The sequence below is a fragment of the Peromyscus californicus genome, unplaced genomic scaffold, assembly GCF_007827085.1.
Source record: "Peromyscus californicus insignis strain IS unplaced genomic scaffold, ASM782708v3 Scaffold_20__1_contigs__length_68692818, whole genome shotgun sequence".
NCBI classification, from domain to species: Eukaryota; Metazoa; Chordata; class Mammalia; order Rodentia; family Cricetidae; genus Peromyscus; species Peromyscus californicus.
The window spans coordinates 63,248,392-63,257,471 of NW_026294503.1; positions in this window are offsets into that span (position 1 = coordinate 63,248,392).

The window sequence follows — 9,080 nt, forward strand, 5'->3', positions numbered from 1 at the left end:
GACATAAAGAATTAAAGAGTTGGTCTAGCCTGGACTGGTTTTGGGTGCATGCACAGTAAAACAAAAGCTGTGTCCTCTTGCAACCTTTTAAGGAGATCCCCCTGTTCACCTTCATATACCCTCCACACACATGCACACAGACACAAACACTCACACACACACACACACACACACACACACACACACACACACACACAAGAATAATAAAAATTTCTACCCAGCAAACTATATGTTTTAAATATGTGCAGCTCACTGTGTGTTGAGTATGCTACAATAAAGCTGTTAGTAAAATAAAACGGAGAGGGTTAGAGAGGCAGCTCAGTCTATAAAGCGTTTTCCTTGCAAGCATGAGGTCTGAGTCCGGCCCCCAGAACCCACAGTAAAAACAAAAATCAAGCTGGGCGGTGGTAGCATATGCCTTTAATCCCAGCACTTGGGAGGCAGAGCCAGGCAGATCTCTGTGAGTTCAAGGCCAGCCTGGTCTATAGAGTGAGATTCAGGACAGGCACCAAAAAGTACACAGAGAAACCCTGTCTCAAAAAAACAAACAAACAAACAAAAACCCAGCATAGCAGCTTGCTTTTCTGATTCCAGCACTGGTGAGGTAAAGACAGGTGGGTCCCTGAGACTCACTGGCCAGCTCGTCTAGCCCATTTGACAAGTTCAAAGTCAGTAAAGACCCTGTCCTAAAATAAAGGTGGATGGTTCCTAAGGAATGACACTCCAGATTGTCCTCTGGCCTTTGCATACATGTGCGCACACATGTATGTACAGCTCCACACACAGATGCATGCACAGCTCCACACACAGATTCATGCACAGCTCCACACACAGACGCATGTACAGCTCCACACACAGATGCATGAACAGCTCCACACACAGACGCATGCACAGCTCCACACACAGATGCATGCTCAGCTCCACACACAGACGCATGCACAGCTCCACACACAGATGCATGCTCAGCTCCACACACAGATGCATGTACAGCTCCACACACAGATGCATGCACAGCTCCACACACAGACGCATGTACAGCTCCACACACAGATGCATGCACAGCTCCACACACAGACGCATGTACAGCTCCACACACAGATGCATGCACAGCTCCACACACAGACACATGTACAGCTCCACACACAGATGCATGCTCAGCTCCACACACAGACGCATGCACAGCTCCACACACAGATGCATGCTCAGCTCCACACACAGACGCATGTACAGCTCCACACACAGATGCATGCACAGCTCCACACACAGACGCATGTACAGCTCCACACACAGATGCATGCACAGCTCCACACACAGACGCATGTACAGCTCCACACACAGATGCATGCACAGCTCCACACACAGACGCATGCACAGCTCCACACACAGACACATGCACAGCTCCACACACAGACACATGTACAGCTCCACACACAGATGCATGCACAGCTCCACACACAGACACATGTACAGCTCCACACACAGATGCATGCTCAGCTCCACACACAGACGCATGCACAGCTCCACACACAGACGCATGCACAGCTCCACACACAGACACACGCACAAATAAAGAAAACTGTTCTCTCAGCACTTGGCAGGCAGATCTCTGTGAATTCAAGGTCAGCTGGTCTTTATAGCTAGTTCCAGGGCAGCCAGGGCTACACAGTGAGACTTCATCAAAACAAAAAGACACACACACACACACACACACACACTCTGCCTACAGGAACTCAGCTAGAATTCAGAGTCATGATCATGTATGTAACCCAAATGTATTACAGAAACAGGAATTCATATAAGAGCACCATGAAAAAAGACTATACGTGAGTCTACTTGGGTCCTGAGGCCAGCTTTACCACTAACAACCTAGAATAGGAGTTGCAATGTGGTTCCCAAAGTAGAAAACGCTGATGTCCTGGCCCCAGGACTGTAGACTGTGTCTTTGTCTGGGACAAAGGTAACTACAGATACAATTAGTCAACACGAGGTTATAATGCAGTGTGGCAGTTCCCCGTATGTCTAATATTCTTATGTCCTAGTTAAATTTCAATCGCTATGATAAAGACCATGACTGAAGCAGGTTAGGAGGAAAGTGTTTGTTTGTCTTACAGTTTACAGTTTCATCATCCGGGGAAGCCAGGGCAGGGACTCAAGGCAGGAATCTAGAGGCAGGAATGAAGCAGAGGCCATGGAAGAGTGCTGCTTACTGGCTTGCTCTTGTGATTTGTTCAGTTTGTTCTTTTATACATCCCTGGACCACCTTCCCAGGGGTGATACAACCCACCGTGGGCTGGGCCTTCCCACATCAATCATTAATCATGAAAATGTCCCCACGGACTTGCCGACAGGCAAACCTGATGGAGGCATTTTCTCAGCTGAAGTTCCCCCTTCCCAGATGACTCTGGCTTATGCCAAGTTGTCAAAAACCTAAGCAGGACACCTTATAAGACAATGCCCTGCCAGGCGGCGGTGGCACATACCTTTAATCCCAGCACTCGGGAGGCAGAGGCAGGTGGATCTCTGTGAGTTCAAGGCCAGCCTGGTCTACAGAGAGAGTTCCAGGAGAGCCAAGGCTACACAGAGAAACCCTGTCTTGAAAAACAACAACAACAAAAAGTCATCCTCTGGCCTCCACATGTGTGCCATGACATATGCATACACAATAATAATAAAATAATATTACATTTTAAATCATCATCATTCAATGTGAATATACAGTAGGCACTACCTTGGTGCAGGGATGGAACAGTGGGCAGATCAGAGAGTCCTCTTATTTGGAGGGACAAACACTAAATATAAATTTGCTCAGCACTCTACATTATGATGATGCTTTTAAGTCACAGCACACACACCTGGAGTCAGGAAAGCCTCCCTGAGGAAATGAATTTTTAAGATGAGACCTGCTGAATATTTATTTAATTTTTTTTGAAGATTTGTTTATTATGTATACAGTGTATACAGTATTCTGCCTGCATGTATGCCTGCAGGCCAGAAGAGGGCACTAGATCTCATTACAGGTGGTTGTGAGCCACCATGTGGGCGCTGGGAATTGAACTCAGGTCCTCTGGAAGAGCAGCCAGTGCTCTTAACTGCTGAGCCATCTCTCCAGCCCCGAGACCTGCTGAATATTAATCAGGAGAAAGGTATTGAAGAGAGAGATGTTTGTTGGAGGCAGCACTCCAGGGAGAGGGGAGGCGTGTGCAAAACTCATGAAGCACAAGGGACTTTGTGCTACATTTGCAAAATGCGAACAGGCCAGGAGAGATGAGGCTGGAGACAGATGGCGTGGCCACCGCCATCCGTAACAAAAAGTCACCCTCCACGCTGTTTCCAGACTTGGCAGGAGGCGCAGGGTCTGGTGCCAGGGGCTCTGTTCTGCTTCTTGGAATTTCTAAGTATATAAAGCTATAGATGGAACATTGGAAGGCATGGCCAAGAAGGAAAGGCCCATTATGAAAGAGGAATGAAAACCTAGATTCCTCCTCAAGAGGAAACAGAAATGAAGTTCATGCCAGAACTCAGGAGGCCAAGGCAAGAGTTCAACGACCACCCAGGCCGTGTGCGGTCTGACAAGCCCCAGCAGGCTTACATAGCAAGTTCTCCTCAGCGGCGGTTCTCAGCCTTCCTGACGCTGCCGACCCCTTTATACAGTCCCTCATGTGCGGTGACCCCAACCATAAAATTATTCCCGTGGCTACTTCATAACTATAATTTCGATACTGTTATAAATTGTAGTGCAGATGCCTGATGTGCAGATGGTCTTAGGGGACCCCTGTGAAAGGGTCATTCAACCTCCAAAGGGGTTGTGACCCCCAAGTTGAGAACCACTGAGTTACAGGCTCCCCACCACACGCAAAGGAGCTTATAATGGTTAATTTTGTTGTTTTAATTACTTTTTAAATTTTTTTTAATTTATTTTAATTTATTTTGCAATACAATTCAGTTCTACATATCAGCCACGGATTCCCTTGTTCTCCCCACTCCCGTCCCCCTCACCTTCCCCCCAACCCCCCCCCCCACTTTTTAAATTTTACGAGTATGGGTGTTTCACCTGTACACATGTCTATGCACCATGTGCATGCCTGGTGCTCTCGGAGATCCAAAGAGGGCACTGAACCCCCAAGAACTGAAGTTACAGACAGCTGTGAGTTGACATGAGGGTGCTGGGAACTGAACCTGGGTCCTCTGGAAAGGCAGCTAAGTGTTCTTAACCACTAAGCCATCTCTCCAGTTCTGTGATGGTCAACCTTAATTGTCAACTTGATTGGCTTGAGAAAAAGCTAAGAGATCAGTAGAGTGTACCTATGGGGGTGTCACTTGAGGACATTTTCAGAGATGATTAGGTCAGGAAGGTTCTGACCAGATGAGCCAAATGAATGGATCATGTGACCAAATGATGGAGTCTTGGTGTTACGACGTAACTGGAAGATGTTCAAAGGAGATGGAACCCAGAAGCTAGGTCCCTGGCTTGCCCTGGGTCCTTCTTATATGCCCTTTCTTCTGGTTCCTGGCCACCATGATGTGAGCTGTTCTGACTCTCCACACCTCTGCTGCGATGAGTCTGTGTCTCCAAGGCTGTGAGCCAACATAAATCCTCCCTGCCTTAGTGGCTTTGGTCAGCTGTTTCGCCACAGTAATTCCAAGTAACTAATAGAGGCTCCTTCGGCCCTTCCTTTGCCTTGTTTTGACTATGGTCCCAGAATCAAGGGAGATCATCCCAACCTTCCCATCAGCTGTATTCCCAAGAAACTGGGGAGATGTGGGAGAACACTGCTGTGGATCTGTGGGATGACAAAGAACTCCAGGAAAACAAAGAAAATACACTGTATGCGAAGAGCCAAAGGAAGGGCCAAGGCAGCTTTAAAAGGGCACCATCAAGGCTGGAAAAGGAAAAAAAGACTCGGAGGAAAATGAGGATGAGAGCGCCAAGAAGAATGAAAAGGAAGAAGAAGATGATGATGATGATGATGATGACTACAAATGATTCTGATGTAGTTTTTCTTTGTCTATAAAACACTTAACCCTTGGATTGGAGAGATGGCTCAGCAGTAAAGAGCACTGGCTGCTCTTCTAGAGGTCCTGAGTTCAATTCCCAGCAACCACATGGTGGCTGCTCACAACCATCTACAATGGGACCTAATGCCCTCTTCTCTCATGCAGACATACAGGAAGACATACATAATAAATAAATCTTAAAAAAAAATCCACTTATGCAAACTTTTGGTGGTTTGAAGACAGGGTCTCTCTATGTGTAGCCCAGGCTGTCCTGGAACTCACTATGTAGTCTACGCTGACCTTGAACTCCCAGAGATCCACCTGCCCCTGCATCCCGAGTGCTGGAATTAAAGGTGTGTGCACCACACCCAGCTTGCAAACTAACTTTGTTTTGTTTTTTCAAGACCAGGATTCTCTATGTAGCCTCGACTGTTCGGGAACTCAACCTGTAGACCAGGCTAGACCAGGCTAGACCAGGCTGGACCAGGCTGGTCTCAAACCTAGAGACCCACCTGCCCATGTGCTGGGATTAAAGGCTGCAGCTAACTTTTTGTTAAGTTTTTTTTATTTTACGTGTTATAAGTATTTTGCCTGTATACACATTTGTGCACTCTATACATGCCTAGTGCCTTCAGAGACTAGAAGACGGTGTTGGATGCCCAGAAACCAGAATTACAGGGCAAGCTGCCATGTGGGTGCTGGGACTCAAACCTGGGTCCTCTGGAAATACTAAAGAGGCGGAGACAGGAGATCTCTGACTTTGAAGCCAGCCTGGTCTACATAGGGAGTTCCAGGCCAAACAGGGTTACAAGGTGAGACCCTGTTGAAAAAAGAAAGGGGGGTGGGGAATAAAAAAAAAAGAATCCCTAAGACTGTAGGATTTATTTGTATATTTTGTGTGTGGATCTTTTCTTGTAATGGCAAGAATCAAATGATGCTTAGAGCTATTAGCCTTGCTAATACAGGTTATAAATCACATGGAGCATTAAAGCATTTCTTGTCTGTGCACAGTAGGTAGATCAACATATGGGGACAGCACCTTTCTTACCTTCAGTTGTCTCTGAGGTAGCTCACTGAAGTAACTGTTCAATAATCCAGTGGCACTCTGCAATGGAAAGCCTTGAGCTACTCTGTAGACATTCTGAGTGCTTCTAACAGGATCTGTATTACAGTGACACCGGCTTTCTTTTCTTTTCTTTGTTTTACGAGACAGAGTTTCTCTGTGTAGCTTTGGAGCCTGTCCTGGAACTCGCTCTGTAGACCAGGCTGGCCTCGAACTCACAGAGATTCACCTGCCTCTGCCTCCTGAGTGGGATGAAAGGCGTGCGCCACCACCGACCAGTGAAACAGGACTTTGAAATGAAGGTATGTGCCAGGCAGTGGTGGCGACAGCACTTGGGAGGCAGAGGCCAGCCTGGTCTACCGAGTGAGTTCCAGGACAGCCAGGGCTGCACGGAGAGACCCTGTCAGGAAGATATGTGATCAAAGTGCTTTCCTGCCGTGTTTTTCACTTACTTTCCTTCCCTGAGTAGGTTTTCGGGTCCCTGCTGGGCTATTGGAGTGATGCCCACTCCTCTGCAGCGCATTGTTCACCTCAGCTTCTGCTCCTTTAACCTCCCACTCTGCTTTCTTCCCATCTCCCCGTACTGTAGATGAACTGTCTTGTTAAATAAGAAACACAGAGCCAATACAAAGTTAAAATGCCCAAGAAGTCAGAGCAAAAGCTAAGAGCTAAAAACCTTACCCTTCACTGACGCTGCTGTCCTCCTCCACAAGAGACCTACTTCCTGTATGTTTGTCCTTTTTATTGACTTTCTATTCTGCCTTCTCATTGGTTGTAAACCCAACCACACGACCTCCTCGTCACTGCCCATCTATACAGACCTCCAGGTCTTCTATGGTTGGTATTGAGATCAAAGGCGTGTGTCTCCATGCTGGCTGTATCCTTGAACACACAGAGATCTGCTAGCTCTGCCTCCCAAGTGCTGTCCACCGCCCAGCTTCTGCTATGGCTTGCTATTAGCTCTGACTCCCAGGCAACTTTATGTATTAACATACAAATAAAATCACATTTCAGTACAAATAAAATATCACCATATTTCCCCTTTTCTATTTTAATAAAAAGAAAAAAGGAAAAAAGTTATAACTAATATAAGAAAAACTATATACAAAAATACAATAACTATATACCATATATACAAGCAATAAATACCTAAACAATGTCTAGTCCATTTGTATTTGACAAATTCAGAGAAAATAACTCCATTATCTATCCTATTTTGGTAAGTCCAAAATGTACCTAATTCACTTTCTATCCTAACTAATTTTCAACTATAACTAACTAATCTTCAACTCCCTCAGAGACCCAAGAAGGAAATAATATTACCTAACAAAAATAAAACAGGAAGTGCATGCAAGCAACTTCCAAAAAAAAAATGTGAGTTGACAGAAATAGCCAGCTACCTGGACAGTGACCCAAGGTTTCTCCACAGCGTTGGGGCATCATCTTCAGCCTATAGGAAGCTGAAGCTTATCTGACAGACTCATTTGTGAAGTAGGATGTACACAAGGTCAACAGTTCACCTCACATTTGGTGAGAGCAGTCCGTGTACCAGAAACACCTGAATTCTACTAGTGTCATGTCATGATTCGGGATTTTAAATTCTGTTCAAGGATACAGCCAGCATGGAGACACACGCCTTTAATCTCAATACCAACCATAGAAGACCTGGAGGTCTGTATAGATGGGCAGTGACGAGGAGGTCGTGTGGTTGGGTTTACAACCAATGAGAAGGCAGAATAGAAAGTCAATAAAAAGGACAAACACACAGGAAGTAGGTCTCTTATGGAGGAGGACAGCAGTGTCAGTGAAGGGTAAGGTTTTTAGTTACACCTACATCTGGCGCCCAATGTTCGTGGTATGAATTCATGAAAAAGCTGCTTGTCTGTGGCCTTGTGGGTCCCAGCTCTGGCCCGAGCTACACTTGGCCGGTTGTGGTGGCACACGCCGGTTGGATTTACTGAAGAAGGCAGAGGCAGGGGGAACCCGAGTTGGAGGCCGGCCAAGGAGAAGCTTCAGCTGGGGCCGAGCCACAAACAGTGGTGGGACCATGGAGGCAGCGGCTGCTGCTCCACATTGCTGGCTTCTTCTCGTGTTGGCGACTGTGGTGATGCTGCTACCTGGGACAAAAGGTTTACTGCTGCTGCTTCAGAGAAGAATTGCCAGGACCATCACGTTACAAGAAAGCATCGACTAAGGTCAGTTTTGACAAGTTTGGCGAGACAAATGGTGGGGAGAAATTGCTGTGAAGATATTCTCTTCTAGGGAAGAACATTCATGGTTCCGAGAGACAGACATTTATCAGACTGTGATTACCCCAAACCACAGAGGAGGCACAAAAAAAAAAAAAAAAAAAAAAAAAAAAAAGTCTTCAGGGAACCATGCCACACCTAGCAGCAACTTTGAAATCTTCAAAAAGATGACAGGATCCCACAACAATGATTCCACATGGACTATGATAAAGCCATTAAGCTGATTAACACCACGGAAAGATCGATTTTGGACTACAAACTACTCAGGACAATTTTGAGATGGCTAGCTGAGATGATCCAGCCTGGCAGACTACTTGAACAAGGACTTGAGACAAGCCCTGCACTTTCTCATTATGCAGAGACTGGACAAATGATACAGGACTTGACAACCCCAAAATTTTCTTTTCAGAATCCCCTGAAGATGCCTTCACCCTAGAAAGAGGAAGTACTTTTAAGAAAACAACACCCCGGCCGGGCGGTGGTGGCGCACGCCTTTAATCCCAGCACTCGGGAGGCAGAGCCAGGCGGATCTCTGTGAGTTCGAGGCCAGCCTGGGCTACCAAGTGAGTTCCAGGAAAGGCGCAAAGCTACACAGAGAAACCCTGTCTGGAAAAACCTAAAAAAAAAAAAAAAAGAAAAAAAAAGAAAACAACACCCACATTCCCAAGAGGTGGGATGGGAGGTTTTTAGTCATTTAATGAGTTATGGATATTATTGTTTACAATGGTTGGTTGGTTACAAGTTGTTGATTGTTAATGGTCAGGAAAAAAGCT